Genomic DNA, 19,515 nt, shown 5'->3' on the forward strand with positions numbered 1-19,515 from the left:
TATCCTTTCTATGTATCCATAAGATATTACATAAAACCATAATCCTTGGAATCAGAAATAAAACAAATATTTAAATAACAGCTATTAGCTATCATTTTAAGTAGGAAATAAAAATAGAACATTTCTATGTCAATCAGGATTTGATCAGGGAAGCACAACAATTATGACTCTTATAGAATAAGGACTTATAATAGGAACTAGACATACACAAGTGAGAGAGGAGTTTAGGACATAAGATCCACAAGAGGAGCTCAAGGATCAGAGAAAAGGCCCTAACCAGCCCTCCCAAACACTGGTGCAGGTGGAAAAGTCAGAGTTTGCAGCGGAGTCTGGTAAGCCAGGTATGTCCAGCTGCCAGGGTGTGAGCATGGAGGGGCACTGATGGAGAGGTCTGTAGAAGGCTGTTGCCTCTATATCTGGTGGTGCACTTAAGATTTTGTTGGTCAATAGAGCCAGAGTCGTGAAGAAGAGTTAGATGTGAAGTGGGATGAGCCAGGACAAGCTGGAACTCCCCAGCAGCTTTGCAGTTTCTCACAGAATTTAACCTTCAAAGAGTAATGTCTTCCTCTTCACTTCTACCTTCCAAAACTCATACAAAGGGCTCTTTTGGCTATCTCTAACCCAGAAATGGATACTGGAGGAATTAGATCCATCTTAATCAAATAATTATTTTAAAAAATGTATCAATTGCCCATATTTATTTTATTCTGGAACTGTTAAATCCATTGAGTTCTCAAACCCTCATGATGGTCATACCATCCTGAGGCAAACATAAAGAAAGTGAAGTATTATTGATATGCATCTCCTATCTTTAAAGGCTACTCCTATAGCGATTGTACACATTGCTGGTGTCAAGAGAGGCCATTTACTGGCCCTGTTATTGTCAGTGCTTATTCCCAGAAGCACCACTCTTACTGAATGCACAGCATGCCAGACATCAAAGGGAGGACTACTACATAGGGAAAGAGAGGGAAAATTTCCTGGAATTAATAATAACATGAGGCGTGAGGACGGGTCAGGAAAGATTGAGAGTGAGGCTCAGTTCAGAGACCAAATACAAAGCAGGTTGTGTCCTTCCAACTTCAAAGTCAGCTAAGACAAAGTTATGTACATAATGGAGACCATGTGAATAATTTGGATTGGGATAAGGGTAATGAGACGCCTGTTGGTTTTAGAAGTACAAAGTAGAGAAGTTGTGAATGTCACACCTATTCTTTTCTCTCTGGAAATTTCATCTGACAACATATCAAGGGAGAAGAAAAATACGGTTGGCATGAATAAACAAATACTAGTTCATGGGCCATGGGCTGAGTACAGGGCAGCAATCTTATTCATGCTCTCTTGTGCTGAGGCAAATGAGAAATGTCAAGCACCCAGCAGATCCAGGCAGAAGGGAGTTAGGAAGGCACATCGGCAACTCTGGAAGGCCATTCTGCTTATTTGTCTTTCTTGTGGTTTTGCATATAACTGCAATAGCTGAGTTTATTAAATCCATACTAGGTGTATTTTTTTTATTATAATAATCGTAATCTGCCTCCAAAACATGGAGAAAAATATTCCCCAATTCACAGATGGGGAAACTGAGCTCAAGAATCTTGCAAACTGTCACATAGCTAGTAAGAAGCAGATCTTAGAAAACCAGGTTGTTTTTACCTGAAAAACTCATGTGCCTTACATCATTCTCCCCCTAAATAGAATGTGCTAGATACCTGCAACCTTGGGCATGTCACATCATAAATGCTGTTTCCAGACATGTTCATATTATGACCAGCAGGTCACTCACTGACTCTGGTCAAGGGAAGTGCAGAGAAGGACCAGAAACTTCATCTGAAAGCCAAAGAAGGAGCAGCGAAGAGACAAGTTCTGGACATTTTATTCTTTCACTCATTCTACAGAGAGATTTCAAACTCAAAACTTAAAAGAGCTGCAAAAGCCATAGAAGGCAAGATAGACAGACAAAAGTAGAAAGGATTTTATTCCACTTTGAGTTAATAAGCCCTTGTTATTTGCTAGAATATGTCCTGTCTGAAAAATAGTGTCAAAGTACTGTCAGATTACTTAAATCATCATAGTTCCGTGCTATGTTCTGGAGCAAAAGTCTTCGTGTATGTCCGTATTTCTTAAAGTTAAATTCAAGGAAATATAATCTTATTCCTTGTGAAGTTGACTGCATCTACAAATGAAGCCACTGTTGTATGACATACAATGTCGTGTGTGTGTGATAAAGTGCTAGTAGTCAAGGACACAAGAAATAATATAGCATAAATGTAAGTTCAGGAATAATTAGTTAAAAGATATCATGGAGAGACTTCTGGTCTGTTACAAGGTCATGTGGACTCATTTTTCCTGTTCTTTCCCACTAAATGCAACCTTAAACCCTAGAAAAAATCATGAGGCAACCAAGAACTCTTAAAGACGGAAAGTGGGAGTCAGACTGGTTAGCAACCCAGGACTAGAGTAATGACACAGGCAGCAGGGTGACTTACAACCCCTCACCAAACAGAAAGTAACCAAGGCCCAGCGTTTCCTGACTACCAACCAGCAATGGAAGGAGGCCTAGGTAGGATTATTCCTCCTCCTGATCCAATGGGGTCCTGCTGATGGCCCCAACGAGGAGGGTCAATTGGAAACTACAGGAAGTTCTCTCCTTCCCTGTGGAGCACGAGACCCCCCTACTCTACCTGGAGACATGGAGCAGCCTGGCGGCAATGGCAAGAGGGATCACAGCCTAACAAGCACCTGACAGGGAACTGCTTCTGCCCCTGTCACCTGTGAGACTCCCCACCCTACTAGAGACCACACGTGTCTGGGCAGCAAAGCAGGCAAAGCCTCAACACAACAAGGCCCAGCAAATGTCCCTGTGGCCTGGAGACTCCCTTCCCCCACCTAGAGGCACCAGGTGGCCCAGCCTGGATAAACTGCTTCCGCCTCCTTGGGTGACTAACTGCTAAAATACAAGATTTGAATAGGACTCACTTTCTAACATAATCGCCAAAGTGCCCAGGATACTATCAAAACTCACCCTTCATATCCAAAATCAGGGAAAGTCACAACTTAAGAGACTAAACTATATTGAGATGAATCCAGTTTTGGAATCACCTGACAAGGATTCTTATTTAGATCTTTTAAACTTGCAATATGATTCAAATTCTTGGCAGCTGTTCCTCTTCTGGGAACATAGTAACTTGAAATCATCAGAAATACTTAAGAATTTTGGATGGAAATTTCTTCATCATGGTGTTACTTGAAACTGTGAAAAGTCTAAAAATTCATATCTTTAATAAAAAGGAGAAAAGAAAATAAATTATAAAATATAAGTAAAATATATAATATTTAGAAGTCATGTTTTTAAAATATATTTTCTCTCATGGAAAATGTGCCCAATGTCGTGTTAAATGGCAAAAGCAGGATTAAAAAACAAAAAGATTTAGAATTTAGAATGATTCTAATTTTGGTTTTAAAAAGTGCTGTTGGACATAAGTGTGTAAAATCTCTGACAGGAAAGTAGAAGCATTTTCATGACACTTCTGGGCAGTAGAGTTCTGGATTATTTTAATGCTTTTCTTTAAAATTTACCTTATTTTTCAAGGGTTATATAATAAACAAAGACAATTTTACGTTTTGTAAGAAAACATCATGATTTAAATACGGAAAATTACCTGCTGACATCTTAACCTTGGACTTTGAGCCTCCAAAATTGTTAAGAAAATCCATTTCTGTTGTGTAAGCCACAGAGCCTGTGGCATTTTGTTATGATAGCCCTCGCAGACTAATAGACCATACAACTTTTAAGTGATGTTAATTTCCCCTAACCATTATGATTTGCTAATTTTCTTGTTCAACCTGCATTTTCGTGGATTAGAAAAGTGAAACACTTGGCAGTCCTTAAATAGTAGAGAAATTAAGCATTAATTTCCACCTTTGGTACTATCTGATCAATTCTTTTTTGTATTCCAAATGAGATACAATGTCAACACCTTTTTGCTGCATTGCAAGCCTCTGGCCTAGAATAGTGTAAAGTTCATAGAAAAATAGTAAAACAGATATTTAAGTGAATATGAGTCAAACCTTGAAACTTGATGTTTTTATCACAGATAATTTTTTTCCTTTCTTTTTTTGTTTTTTATTTTGATTTCAGGTCTATGGATGAATTGAATCACAGTAGAAAAGAAAATAATTCCAGAAATGTAATATGTTTGAAAACTTGGTTTTGCTATTTATACTCATGATAAACGTACATTTCTTTTGTAAAAAATTAGTTACCCTAAAATACCAGATAACTTATTGAAATATTTGAAAATAAATCTTTATTCAGTTCATATTTTGTTTGAATCAATCTTTTCTTCTTTCTATCTCTCTTTCTTTCATCTAGGTAGGGACACAATGGCTTATTCAGCTTGAATTTCCTAACCCTAAACCTGACCTTTTTGTACTCTGCTAATTTAAGGCTTTGTGTTTTTGAACCATTTCACTTTTTCAAAAATTTTTTTCACCCAAGATGATAGGAAGAATGACTCATCTCGTTTATCTTCTCTTCCTTCCTTCCTTCTTTGCTTGTGTATTTGATATACATCGTTAAAGATCAGTTTGGGATTATATTTTAGAGGATCTTTACTCTTTTAAATAATTCATTTCCAATGGATATTAGGGACTATTTTAACATCAAAACATATCAGAAAAATTAGTATTCTCCATATTCTTGGTCAAAATTTTTTGGAAAAATAAAAATAAACAGTAGTATATATTCCAAATAAATATTTGTTTATATTAAAGAAGACTTTTAGCAGCTATTACAGGTAATAATCTCAGGATGTTAGATTATGCTCTCTTTTTATTCTCCAAGGAAATTAACTAATTTTTGAGGTTTTGGTGTTCTCTTTTTTTTATGTTTTAAGAATTATCCTGTATATGTACATTATAAACCTCACTATTTTATGTTCAAGGAAGAAGTTAAAAAAATTACACGAAGAACATTATTAAGTCGGGTGAGAATACAAATTAAAAGCTAAAGAAAAATTTTGTCAAATAATTGTGAATAATAGCTTTAGTATATAATTTCACATCTAGAATAGTATAATTTTGTATCATATGTTTGAACAATTTGCAATTATATATCAAGAGCTTCAAAATGTTAATAACCTTACATTTCCTGAAATATAACTTTTAAAAATATTTCCAAATACAGAAAAAGATTTTATTTTTGGATTTGTGAAAATTGGAAACATTCATAAATAAACTGGTTAAGTAAACAATGGTAGAGCTGTTCAATGAACATTATGAGACAAAAATATTTTGATAAGGCATAATGATGATATTGAAAAATTCTCAAGATAAAATTTTAAATGAAAAGAATAGCATCAAAATTACGATTACAAGGGGCTGGCCCCGTGGCCGAGTGGTTAAGTTTGCGTGCTCCGCTGCAGGCGGCCCATTGTTTCGTTGGTTCGAATCCTGGGTGTGGACATGGCACTGCTCATTGGGCCACACTGAGGCAGCGTCCTGCATGCCACAACTAGAAGGACCCACAACGAAGAATATACAACTATGTACCGGGGGGCTTTGGGGAGAAAAAGGAAAAAATAAAATCTTTAAAAAAAAAATTATGATTACATGTATTGCCACAATTATGCCTATTGGATAAGTAATGGGTCAGTAACCCTGTCATTTTTTAAAATATTTAGAATTGTATGTATCTCTTACTCATTTTGTCCTGTTAAATATATACAGCCCCTGCGTGAGAGAAAAGTACTTCCACTCCCAGAAATAAATACAAAAGGGAAACGGCTGACATTTGATAACTATTTTCCATGCTGTGATATTTTCTCCCAGCAATGAAACTCATAATTAGCCTCTATTTCCTCTTGCCTTTTATACCTCTCAGTCAATTGAAATTTTGAAAGTTGCAATTGCAACTTCCTTCTTTCTCTTAAAGCTTATTTGCTTCTGAAACTGTCTGTGATTATCAGAGGAGATGATAGCAGACTTTCCCATTTTTGAGCCTGCACATAGATGTAGTCAATGATGAACTTCACTAGTTTCTCTCCAGTTGACTGCATGCAGAGAGAAGACAGTAGCACCTGTCTTAATAACAACATGAGAATGGCAGAGCCAAAATCAGCAGGGCTGCATAAATCTCTTCATGGAGAGATTCTATTTTGAGGTCTTCAGATTAGATGCATCGGTCCATATGTCCCCTGATTAATAAAGACCGTCTTTCTCTGAGCCACGTTCCCAACTATTCATAGCATGATAACGCAGTAATTATGAGGTATGTTATTCCAGTGAACAAGTTTCTGAATGTAATCAAAAAATAGCTAATAACATGATTACTATAATTTTTAATTTAATCTAACAAACTGCATTTTGAAACAAGGCAATTTTTACATTCTTTATTGTTCAAAAGTAATGCATGTTCATTTGCGACAATTTCAAATAGAAAATCAATGTTAATATTTTATTATGGAATTAAGGAGTTATGGGAAGTAATATAGCTTGACATTCTTTTCTCTGAGAGCCACTGTCTCCACAGTTCCATAGTGATCTTGCTGAGTCAATGCGTTTCAGGTAGAGCCAATGTCATCTACCAGGGCCAGGAGCAGGCACATTACCTAGGCTTGATCAGTCACGGTATCCTTCCCTTTCTGTAGTCAGATATTGATTGAAAATGGCAAAATGAACCCAGATAAGCTAATTTGAATCATCTCTATATAAATATTTTTCCAGGTCTATTCGTTAGGAGGATACTTTCTTTCTCTGTCATGACCCTATACTGTGAGAATCTTGAAATTTAAGGCAGAGTGAAAAGTCTAACCACCATTTGACCACCTAGATTCAGCTATGTCCGAGGTAAGTTTAATTGTAGATTTTTCAATTAAGTGAGCCAATGGTTTATTATTTTTAATACAATTGTTATCGTTTACTTAGACTATCTGAGGATTTGTTAATTGTAATAAAAAAGTACTAACAAACACACTAAACCACAGTCAAAACTCTATGATTTAGCTAATAGAGAATTACTAGTTGTCCACTCCAGAAAGCTTTTAAATAGTACCTTTAGAATGAACAATAATCTATGGTCAAAATGAACATTTGTAATTTTTATTAAAATTCAGACTTTGGAGAAAGCAGCAGGGGAAATGGCACTTGACTAAACTTGAAATTACGTATAAATGGAAAAGTAATTATAAATCTATAGCAGAATAATTCCTCAAGTTCCAAAAAACACAAATAAGTATAGAGAGCCAAACAGGTATAAAAAAACTTCCTAGAAAAGATAAGAAAGAAGCAAAATCACTCACAGAAAGAAAAGGTACTCTTTATTCAAAAAAATCAATAATAATGAAAATGTGCCTTGATGTTACCTAACGCAAGATACAAGGAGAATCTTAAACATGTTTGAAACAACTTAAGGAGATGTCTACAAAAAAAAAAGCTTCTGTGGAGAGAAGAAGATAAATAGAAGGGACAATCATCCTTTGGAGATTGTGGCAAAGAAAAAGATACAAGATAAAAAATTTTAATGTCCTATAAAAATAAAAGGAAAGCAAACTATTATGACACCCAAACTGTAATGTGTTGAACAGTGTCTCCCGCAAAATTCACATCCTGCTGGAAACTTAAAATGTGACCTTATTTGGAAATTGGGGATTTGCAGATTATTTAAGGACCTTGAGATTAAATCCTGGATTTAGAGCAGGCCTTAAATCCAGTGATTGGTGTCTCGACAAGAAGAAAAGACACAGGAAGACAGAGAGAAGGAGGCCATATGATGATGGATGCAGAGACAGGAGTAGTGCAACTACAAGTCAAGAAGCACCAAAGATTACAAGAAGCCACCGGAAGCTAGGGAGAAGCAAGGAAAGATTCTTCTCTAGAGTCTTCAGAAGTAGCATGGCCTTACTTCTGATTTATTTCAGACTTCTATCATTCAAAACTGTGATACCAGAAATTTCTGTTATTGTAAGTCATCAAATTTTTGGTAATTTGTTACAAGAACCCTAGGAAATTAATACAGATTTTGGTTCTTGGAAGTGGAGTGCTGCTGTAACACACACCTAAAAATGTGGAAGTGGCTTTGTAATGGGTATTAGGTAGAGTCTGGAAGAATTTTTATGTGCCTGATAGAAACAGCCTAGATTGATTTGAAGACAAGATTGGTGGAAACGTGGAATTAAAGGTGATTACAGTAAGGGTTCAGAAAGAAGTGAGGAACACTGTGGAGAAAGCATTTGTCATCTTAGAGAACACATATGTCACCATGAACAAAATGTTGGTAGGACTATGAGCAGTAAAGACGGCTCTGTCAAAGCCTTAGAAGAAAATGAGGAACATCTTATTGGGCACTGGAGAAAAGGTTATTCTTGTTATAGAATAGCAGAAATCTTGGCTGGAAGTTTGGTGGGAAGTAGAACTTGTAAGTGATAAATTTGGATATTTAGCTAAGGACATTTCTAAGGAAATTGTCAAAGGTCAGCCTGGTTTCCCTTACTGCTTATAGCAAAATGCAAAAACAAACACAAAAACAAAAGATAACTTGAGGAAGGAACTCTTAAGCAGAAAGGATCCAGCACTTGATGATTTGGGATATTCTCAGCCCATTCAGATTGTGAAGGATGCTAAAATTAGGAAATTTGCTGTTGAAAAAGCATGCTCTCGAGGGAAAACCACGAGTATAGCTGAACAACGTCTTACTAAAAAGATGAGACTGTGACTCATGATTCCCATCACCATCTCAGCAGAAGTCAGGAACAGAGATGGGGTTACCCAACAAAGAACTGTGGAGAACTGTCTTGTTTAATAGTGTGGATCCCCTTGACATACATGGAAGACCGGCATGGGTTTTCAGAATATTATGCCAGTGGAAACATTCCCAGGTAGAATTGAAAGGGACAGACAGAATGAATTGAAGAAAGACTGTCAAACTTCCGGGATTCTAAAGCAGGAAATAGGCTAATGGAGTTTACTAAGCCATGAATATGTTCTAACTTCAAGAAAAAGGAAGAATTACTCCGAAGGCAGAGTGACAGAGGCAGACAACAGAGAGGGTAGGGCCAGTGCCACTTTGGACACAGAAAACACAGCATCAAGCCACAGAAGGTTATTCTCAGGCCTAGAAACCTACTGGGGTGTCCCTGCTAAGATTTGGACCTGTTTGGGACCTGTGGCTTCTTTATTCCTTCTAATTCCTCCCAATAGCAATGTCTATCCTATGCCTGTCTCACCACCGTATTTTGGAAGCTGCTGGCTTGTTTTCTAGTTTCATAGGTTCACAGACGGAGAGAAATTTTGACTCAGCATGGAACATATCCAGAGTCTCATCCATACCTAACTTAGATAATGAGATTTGGAACTTTATGAGTTAGTGATATTTAGATGAGATTTTTGGCTTAGAGTTGATGCTGGAATGGGTTAAAACTTTTGGCGATGTTGAGATTGGGATGAATGCATTTGCATGTGGGAGTATGTGAATTTTGGCTGACCAGAGGATGTACTGTAGTGGGTCGAATATTATCTCCCTGAAATTTAAAATACTTGGAAACTCAGCTTATAAGTTTATTCGGAAACATGCTTTTTGTGGATGTAATTAGTGAAGCATCTTTAGATGAAGTCGTCCTGGATTTTCAGTAGGTTCTAAACCCAAAGGTTGCTGTCTTTATAAGAATAGGAGAGGATAACGAGATACACAGAGGAGAAGGTCAAGTGATGACAGAGGCAGATATTGGAGTGAAGTAGCTGTGAGCCAAGGAAGACCATTGATTGCTGGGAGCCACCAGAATCTAGGGAGAGGCAAGGAGGAATTCTTCCCTGGAGTCTTCAGGGGGAACATGGCCCTGTAAAACATTCATTTCATTCTAGCCTTCAGAACTGTGAAGGTAAATTTCTGTTCTTTTTCGCCGCCAAGTTTGTGGCATTTTTTCCCAGGAAACTAATACACAACTCCATTCTACTTTGTACCTCCTCCCTGAAAAAAAAGTCTGTTAAGGAGACTACATTTTGTTACATTGAGAGAAGAGTATACTTTCGAACCAGAAATCTTTTACAGCAAGTGTTGGCAAACTTTCCCTCAAAGGACTCCAGCATATTTTAGGTTTTGTCATCAAAACACAAAATTGAGGACATTATGGATATGCTTATATATTCCCATGTAGAAGATAACTATTTAAAACCATGAAAAACATTCTTAGCCTGAAAGCCATTAAAAAGAAACTTGCTGGCCAGATTTGGACCAGAAACTACTGTTTGCAAATCCCTGTACTGTAACACCTCATAACATCAACTCTGTCTATGAAACGCAGATAACAAGCAAGCCTTACATACACAGAGCTACTGTAAGAAGAAAAGTTGATGAAAATTCACTTGCCTACAAAATTTGTACCTACAAAATCATAGAATCAAAATTTAAAAACAAATAACAAGTATAAAGAAAAGATAAGAAAAATAAAACAGCTTGTTTGAATTCAGGAAATATTTGGACCCAGGAAGGAAATATCTAAAAAGACAAATTTATAAAATAAAGAATGAATTACAAAATATCCAAGAGAGAACAGATTTAAATTAAAATAGAGAAGAGTATAGAAAAGTTGCAAATAAGCCAACAGAATGAAAATGGAGTGAAGAAAAATTAAGGTCAGAAAGGAAGTTGATGAAACAGAAGATGAGCAAAGATTTAATGTATGTTTTACTAGAATATCTGAAAAAGAAAAAATTGAAGTAGAGTTACATTTAAAAGTACAAAAAAAGGCAAAAAAGGGAATTGGCCAAGAAAATTAAGATGGAATAAAATAAATCAAGAAAATGATCAGAAAATAGTTGATGAAAGAATGGCAAGCAAAGAAATCTCACATAGATGCAAATGGATTTCCCGAAAAGGAAAACAATGAGACAGTGCTTATATTTAAACTTATATCCAAGGAAATAAAGTCCATATATTAATTACAACATAACATAAAGTAACACAATAAAATTGAAACTAAAATACAAGTAATAGCAATAGTTGTGTAAAGGCTTAATTTAAAAAGCTAAAATTTACAGATAGGTAAAGGTGTGTTAGTCAAATAGAAAGAGAGAGGTAAGCTGATATGAGACAAAGTAGCATTTAAGCCAAAATATAATAAATATACCAAATAAGAATACTTTTAAATCTGAGTCTTAATTCACAATGATTCATATTATAAATATATATGAATAGAATACCAAAAAAGCGTGTGTATAAAGCAGAAACTCCGGGGGTTATAAGAAGGCATAGAAGAAGCTCATAATAGGAAATTTTCACACACTGTTCACAGTACAAAACAAACCAAGACAGCAGAAAATAAGTAAGGATATAGAGGGTCTAAAAAAACATGATTAGCTAGTCTAATCATCATTAGCTAATCATCACTAGTCTAAAACATAGCTGGGTCTAATGAATACATATCAACAAACATAATAGAGAATTCAGCTCTTCTCAAGCACACAGAGTATTCACAAAAATGGACCATATATATGAGGTCTCACACACATGCACAACACTGCACACACACAAAAAGCTTTGGTACTTTTCGTAAGAAACAAATAGTTCAAAGAACACTCTGATCACGCTACCAAAAAAGATTAAAGCAAAATTTGCAAAAGATCTATATACCTGGAAATTTAAAAAAATCAGAAAACACAATTTTAAACCTCTTTTAAGTGAAAGGGGGAATACAAATTGAAATTGCAGATGTGAAAAGTAATTAAAATAATAAAATACTTTATATGTAACTATGAGTACATTTAAAGCAGTGATTTAAGAAAAATCTTAGTACAGTTTTTCTCTACCAATAAAATGAAAGATTAAAAGTAAAGCAACTAAATTCTCAGCTTGAAAAACTACAAACAATAAAAAGGAAACCAAACCAAAATATTAGAAAGAAAATATTAAAGATAGAAAAGAAATCATTGAAGCAGAAAATAGGAGACAGTAATTCCAAATTATATATATGTATATATATACTTATATATTTTTTTAAACTTAGCTAATATCTGTTGACAATCTCCTTTTTTTTTTTTTTTGGCTTCTTTTTCTCCTCAAATTCCCCGGGTACATAGCTGTATATTTTAGTTGTGGGTCCTAGTTGTGACATGTGGGACACCACCTCAGCATGGCCTGATGAACAGTGCCATGTCCCCACCCAGGATCCGAACCAGAAAAACCCCGGGCCGCTGATGTGGGGTGTGCAAACTTAGTCACTTGGCCATAGGATTAGCCCCTAATTTATTTTTTAAAACACTAAAGTAGATGACACCCTACATAATCCAAAAGGGGAGAAAGTACAAACATCTAATATAAAGAATGACAACCATTAAATGTCTATGGAAGTAGAAGAAAATTTAAAAAATGGAATAATCTGAAAACTTCTGTGAAAATAACTTTGAAAATCTAGATAACTACAGTATTTACTACGAAAATCCAGTTTACCATGATTAGTCCTATTAGGAGTAGAAATTAAAATCTGAAGAAAAATTAAGAAAATAATGAAGGAATTACCCCATCAAAATACACTGCACTGAGACACTTTCTCATGGGGCTCTGCCAAACCTTCAAAAGGCATATATATTCCAATTCTAGGTAAATTTTTTAGTGCTTTGAAAATCAAGGAGAATTTTATATTCCTCTGCGAATCAGATATACCATTGATAGTTAAATTGGTAACGGCAGCACAAAATTTAAAATGCAGACCAATGTAAGTCATGAATATTAATGAAGAAATTAAATGAAATATTGGCAAACAAAATCCAAATCTCTGTTAATAAAATACTGCATAATAAACAGGTGGAAGTTATTTCAGAAAGTCAAGGTTAGTTCACTATTAGGAAACCTAGTAATATAATACACCACTCAATAAATAATAAACAAGATAGAAATATATTTAAACAACTGATTTTTATGAAGCTGCAATGTTATTCAGTACAGAAAGGATTGTTTTCCAAAAAATAAGGCCGGAAAAATTGGATACACATATGCAAAAGAAGAACTTTGATCCATACTTTGCATCATATGTAAAAATAAACTAAAAATAGCTCACAGACCTAAATATAAAACTGAAAATTATAAAATGTCAAGCAGAAAACATTCTTTTTATAATTGTAATTTATTTTTTCCAGTTTTATTGAAATATAATTAACATATAACATTGTATATGTTTAAAGTGTGGAGTGGGATGATCTGATGTATGTATGTATTGTGAAGTGATTACCAAAATTACCACTTGATGTAATTTTAATCTCCTTGAATTTGTTAAGACTTGTTTTGTGTCCTCATATATGATCTACTCTGGAGAATGTTCCATGTGTGTTTGAGGAGAATGTGTCTTCTGCTGCTGTTGGATGGGATGTTCACTGTAAGTTGGATACATTGTGTCTATAGAGTTGTTCAAATACAGTTTCCTTGGTAGTTTTCTGTCTGGATGATATGGCTGTTGCTGAGAGTGGGTTTTAAAGTCACTTTATATTATCGTATTGCTGTTTATTTCTCCTTTTAGCTCTGTTAGCATTTTCTTTATATATATGTGTTCCAATGTTGAATTCATAAATATTTATAATTGTTATACCTTCTTGATGAATTGACCCTTTTATCACTCTATGATGTTTTCTGTCTTTATGACGGTTTTTAACTTAAAATCTATTTTGTCTGATAAAAGTATAGCCACCCCTGCTCTCTTTTGGTTACCATTTGCTTAGATATCTTTTTTCATCCTTTCATTTTCAACCTATGTGCTTGCTTAAAGCTAAAGTGAGTCTCCTATAGGCAACATATCATTGGATCTTTCTTTTGATTCATTCTACCATTTTGTGTCTTTTGACTGGAGAATTTAGTGTATTTAATTTAAAGTAATTATTGATAGGTAAATACTAACTATTGTCATTTCTTTGTTTTTTCTGACTTTGTTGTTTTCTGACTGTTTCTGAACCATAGTTCTCTTTGTCCTTCCTTCCTCTCTTGATGTTTTCCTTTATGATTTAATGACTGTTTGTGGGGGTATGCTTTGATTTCTTTATCTTAATTTATTGTGTATTGACTACAGTTTTTCTTTTGTGCTTGTAATGTGGCTTACATTAAATATCTTATAGTATCTTATTTTTAGTTTATGACAATGTAAGTTTAATAGCATACAGAAACTATACTTTTACTTCTTCCTCCTCACATTTTAGATTATTAATATTGCAATTTATATTTTTTATATTGTATATCCAATAACAAATTATTGTAGTCACAATATTATTTTAATACATTTGTTTTTTAACTTTGAAAGTAGAGTTAAAAATAATTTACATACCACCATTACAATATTAGAGAATATGATTTTGACTATATATTTATCTTTATCAGTGAATTTTACACATTCACATGTTTTTACTTTGTTAATTAGCATTTTTTCATTTCAGCTTGAAGAATTACCTATAGGATTTCTTGTAAGGCAGGCCTATTAGTGATGAACTCTCTCAGCTTTTGTTTGTTCTGGAAAGTTTTTCTGTCTCTGTTTCTGAAAAACAACTTTACCAGTTATAGAATTCTTGGTTGACAAATTTTTTCATTTCAATATTTAAATATATATCTCTCCTGGCCTATAAGGGTTCTGTTTTGAAATTTACTGATAATCTTATAAGGGCTCCCATATATGTGACAAGTTGCTATTTGCTTGTTGCTTTCAAGATTCTTTGTCTTTGACTTTTGACAATTTAACTGTAATGTGTCTCATTGTAGCCCTTTTCCCATGGAAACTATTTGGAGACTTTTGGGCCTCAAGAATCTCAATGTTCATTTCTCTCCCCAAGTTTGGGAAGTTTTCAGCCATTATTTCTTTAAAGAGCTTTTCTGTCCCTTTTTCTCTCTTCTTCTCTGTGATTCCTAAAATGTGTATGTTACACTTGATGATGTCACATAGTCCCATAGGTTTTCTTCTTTTTTTCCATTCCTTTTTCTTTTTGCAACTCTGACTGGATAATTTCAAGTGATCTGTCTTTGAATTCTTTGATTCTTTTTGCAGCTTGGTCAAGTTGCTATTGAAGCTTTCTATTGAATTCTTTAGTTCAGTCATATTCTTCAGGTGCAGGATTTTGGTTTGTTTGTTTTATGGTTTCCATTTCTTTATTGAATGTCTCCTTTTGTTCATGTGTTGTTTTCCTACCTTTGTTTAGTTGTCTATCTGTGTGTTCTTGTAGTTACTGAACTGCTTCAATAGGATTATTTTGAATTCTTTGTAAGAGTTCATAGATTTCCATTTCTTAAGGGTCAGTTATTGGAGTTTTATTAGTTTCCTTTGGTAGCATTTTGTTCATGATCCTTGTATCCTTGCATTAGTATCTGTGCATTTGACCAAGTGATCTCCTCTTCCAACCTTTACTAGTTCACTTCAACAGGGAAAGACCTTCACAAGTAGACTCGGGGTTCTGGATAATTAGGCACAAGTAGCTTGGGGTTCTGGATAAGTTAGCTGGTAATGTCCCCAGGCAGGCAAGGCTTAGGGGTCTCTGGTTGAATGGGGCTGTTTCCCATGCTCTGACATTAAGGATGCTGCTGGCTGGGCTCCATAGTTGGGTTGACATGCTGGCTGTGCTCTATGCTTAGGCAGGGCCACTGGCTGGGCTCCATGGTCAGCAGGGCTGCAGGCTGGGCTCCATGGTCAGGCAGGGCCACTTGCTGGGTTCTACAATCACCTTTGGTTGGGCAGAGTCACAGGCTGTGTTTCATGGCAGGGCAGTGCCACTGGTTAGACTCTGTGATTGGGTGGGGCTACAGGGTTGGATCTGCAGTCACCCCTCATCAGGTGGGGCCCACACTGTTCTCTCTAGCCAGTTGTTGCTACTAGCTGGACCCTCACATTCAGGTAAGGCTTCGTGATCAAGCAAGACCTCATGCTGTGCTTGCAATCCAGTGGAGCATGTACCTCAAAGTTGAATAGGGCTGCAAGCTGGGTTGTACAATCAGGAAGGCCACCAGCTGTGCTCTGCTGTTGGTCAAGGTCACTGTCTGGTATCTCTATTCTGTCAGGACCACTACTGTACCCCACAGTTGTGTGTGATTGGAGTTCCATATCAAGTGCTCCATAATCAAGCAGGTTTTCTATCTGAACTCCCTTTCAAATGGGGCTGTAGGCTATGCTCTGTGATTACATGGGTCACTGTTAGGTTCCCTACTTAGATGAGGCCTCAAACTGTATTCAGCAATTTGACAGGGCTACAGGTTGGGCCTTGCAGCTAAGGGTTACCAAAGCTGGGCTCTGAGTTTGCCAGGGTCACTGTTTGGGCTTCCTGGTTATGTGGGGCTGGAAGCTATTCTCAGCAGTTGGGCAGGGCTGCTGATTTGTTTCCCTTCCCAGGGGGATGTAGCAGGGGCTCCACAGCCAGGAAACCCTGTTGGCTGGGGACTCAAACTGGGCAGATCTGCCAACTGAGCACCCTGGCAAGATGAGGCCACTGGCTCAGCTTCACAGATGGACAGAGCTACTGGCCAGAATCTCTGCTCAGGCATCACTGTCAGTAGGAACACAGTCCACCAAGATCTGTGAACTTGCTATGAGCCCCACCCCCTTGCTCCATCTCTAGCTGACCCCAGGTGGTCTAGCCGTACTAATTCCCCTAGTGATCCCAGTGAGGTGAGACCTAAAAGGGCTTCCCAGGAAGTATCCCATAATGTTGGGGAAGCTGAATGTCCACATTAATCTTTTTTTCCCACTGGAGAAACAGTAGGCCCAGGGGCATCCTCTCAGTTCATTGCTGTGGTTTGGGGATGGGTGATATGGTTAAAGGGAAGATGTTTCTTTTACCCTTATAATGCAGTTTTTCAGTTTTTCTCAGTCTTTGTGGTCCAAGAGGCTGCTTCGGACCCACTCTTGGGTTCTAGGGTTATCACAAAGCTATCTTGTCTATAGGTGTTTGCTAGTTGGTCTTTCCATGGGGAGGGCTGAAATCAGGAACCACCTGTTCCACCGTCTTGCTTGTGTCACTCCCCCGGAAGAAAATATTTAAAAAAAATCTTTCTGGCCTTGGGATAGGAAAACTTGGTCCATAAAAGAACTAACTGATAAACTAGACTTCAAAAAATTAGAAGTGTCAGGTCCTCAGAAGCCACATTTAAAGGAATGAAAAGATATGTCAGAGATTGTAAGAAAATATTTTAAAATCATATATCTGATAAATGAATTATATGAAAGATATATGAAGAACTCCCAAAATTCAACCATAAGAAAAATAACTCAACAAGAAATAGGAAAAGATTTAAACAGGCAATTTACCAAAAAAGATATAAACAAGTGAATGGAATAGTCGACATAAATGGCCTTTAGGAAAATATAAATTAAAGCCATGATGAAAGATAATTACGCATTGACTGGAATGGCTAAAATTAAAAAGACTGGCACTACGAAGTATTAGTAAGGGTGTAGGTTAACTTAAACTCTTCATCTGCTATTAATGGGTATGCAACAAGTTACACATCTTTGGAAAATGGACAAGGATTTTGTTAAAAAGTTAAACATACATCTACCATATGCTTCAGTTAGTTTACTAACAACCTCAAGTTGTAGTTGTTATATTTGAGGGGATGTAAGTCTCAAGTGTGACAACCCACCAGAGGCATTTCCAAGGACAATTCTATAACAAGCCCTCCAAGGTGCTGTCCTGTTGGACAAATTCCACCCAGGTGATCTGTATAACTATACATGGTGGCACTTCCCTTTCCAGTCTCTCCCTCTTATCCTTTTACTCTGCTTTAGCTCATCATATGTTTATGTTGGTTACAGAAAGAGAAACTTTCAGAATATCTGTCCTGTCTTAGGGGTATAGCAGAGAAGGCCACCTGACCACCAAAGTTCCACATACACAATGTGGTCTCTACCCTACAGCTTGTTCTGGGAATGTGTTGTCAAGCCACAGGATGCATTGCTTGGTTACTTTGCATCTAGAGACATGTGAGTATTTCTGGCCAGTAGACTCTAAGCAAATAGAGTATATATCCAGTGTAGCTCCCTCATATCTTTCTATAATGGCTGTGGTGAGTTGAATTGTGGCTGCCAAGAGAGATATCCACCCAGAATCTCAGAATGTGAGCTTATCTGGAATAAGGATCTTTGCACACCTAAGTAAGGCAAGGATCTCCAGATGAGATCACCCTGGATTAGGGTGGGCCCTAAATCCAATGAGAAGTCAATGGTAAGTTAGAAGAGAAGAGAAGGAGAAACAGAAACAGAGGAACACGGAGGGGAAGGCCATGAGAAGACGCAGAAGACAGAAGCAGACATTGGAGTGATGTAGTCACATGTCAAAAAGAGATAAGAATTGCCAGCAGCAGTAAGAAGCCAGGAGAGAGACATGAAATGAATTCTTCAGAACAATGCTTTGATTTCGAACTTCTGGTCTACAGAACCATGAGAGAATAAATTTCTGCCATTTTAAGTTACCGAGTTTGTGATAATTTGCTACAGCAACCCTAGGAAACTAATACAATGACTTTTGAGGATATGCGTTAAATCTGGTGACGTGAGGTGGATCCCTGAGTCACTGAGAGGGAAGAAGTGCTCAAAGAGCCACCTGATTAGTAATTTCCTCATCGGACTCGTGAGTAAGAAACGTGAATCATATTAAGTCAGTGAAATTCGGAGCGTGTTTTATCTTTGTTCTTTTTTTCCAAACATTAGTTGGTATACTAACTGGAAGAAGATTGCATTTATTAGCCTTGTGAAAGTGTCATAGCCTATCCCTTTTTAATGAAATGTTGAGGATTAATTCCTGAGATAAATTTTTGACCACCTTGTGTAAGCACAGAGTCAAACACTGAACTGGATTTTCTTAAGGGTCAAAGAGCCTTGAAAGCATCACTTTGCGTATGTATTCCCAAATGACATCGCTGTTCAGAGAATAATTACCCAATCTGGGAATGAAAGAGCTTATTTTGTAGTTGGCTAGGAATTTCAGACACTAGCAGGTGATGTGTATAAGTGTCCCCCTGTCTTTAATTTGCCTGATTTTAATTGTCAGCAACAACCACCCCCAAAACATGGAATTGGCTTAAATAATAAAGTGTTATCGATTCAACTGTGCCCGCTTTCTCAAAATTTGTAGGGGCCAGCCCGGTGATGCAGCAGTTGAGTGCCCACCTTCCACTTCTCAGTAACCCAGTGTTCACTGGTTCTGATCCCAGGTGTGGACATGGCACTGCTAGGCACACCATGCTGCCGTAGGCGTCCCACATATAAAGTAGACGAAGATGGGCATGGATGTTAGCTCAGGGCTAGTCTTCCTCAGCAAAAAGAGGACGATTGGTAGTAGTTAGCTCAGGGCTAAACTTCCTAAAAAAAAAAAAAATTCTATGTTGAGTTCTAACCTCCAGTACCTCAGAATGTGACCTGTGACCCTATTTGGAAATAGGGTCATTGTAGATATAATTAGTTATACTAAAATGAAGTCATACTAGTGAAGGGTGGGTGCGTTATCCAATGTGGCTGATGCTGTCATAAAAAGAGGAAATTTTGGAGAAACACACACACACACATAAAT

The sequence above is a fragment of the Equus quagga genome, chromosome 4 (genome assembly GCF_021613505.1).
Source record: "Equus quagga isolate Etosha38 chromosome 4, UCLA_HA_Equagga_1.0, whole genome shotgun sequence".
Classification (NCBI taxonomy): Eukaryota; Metazoa; Chordata; class Mammalia; order Perissodactyla; family Equidae; genus Equus; species Equus quagga.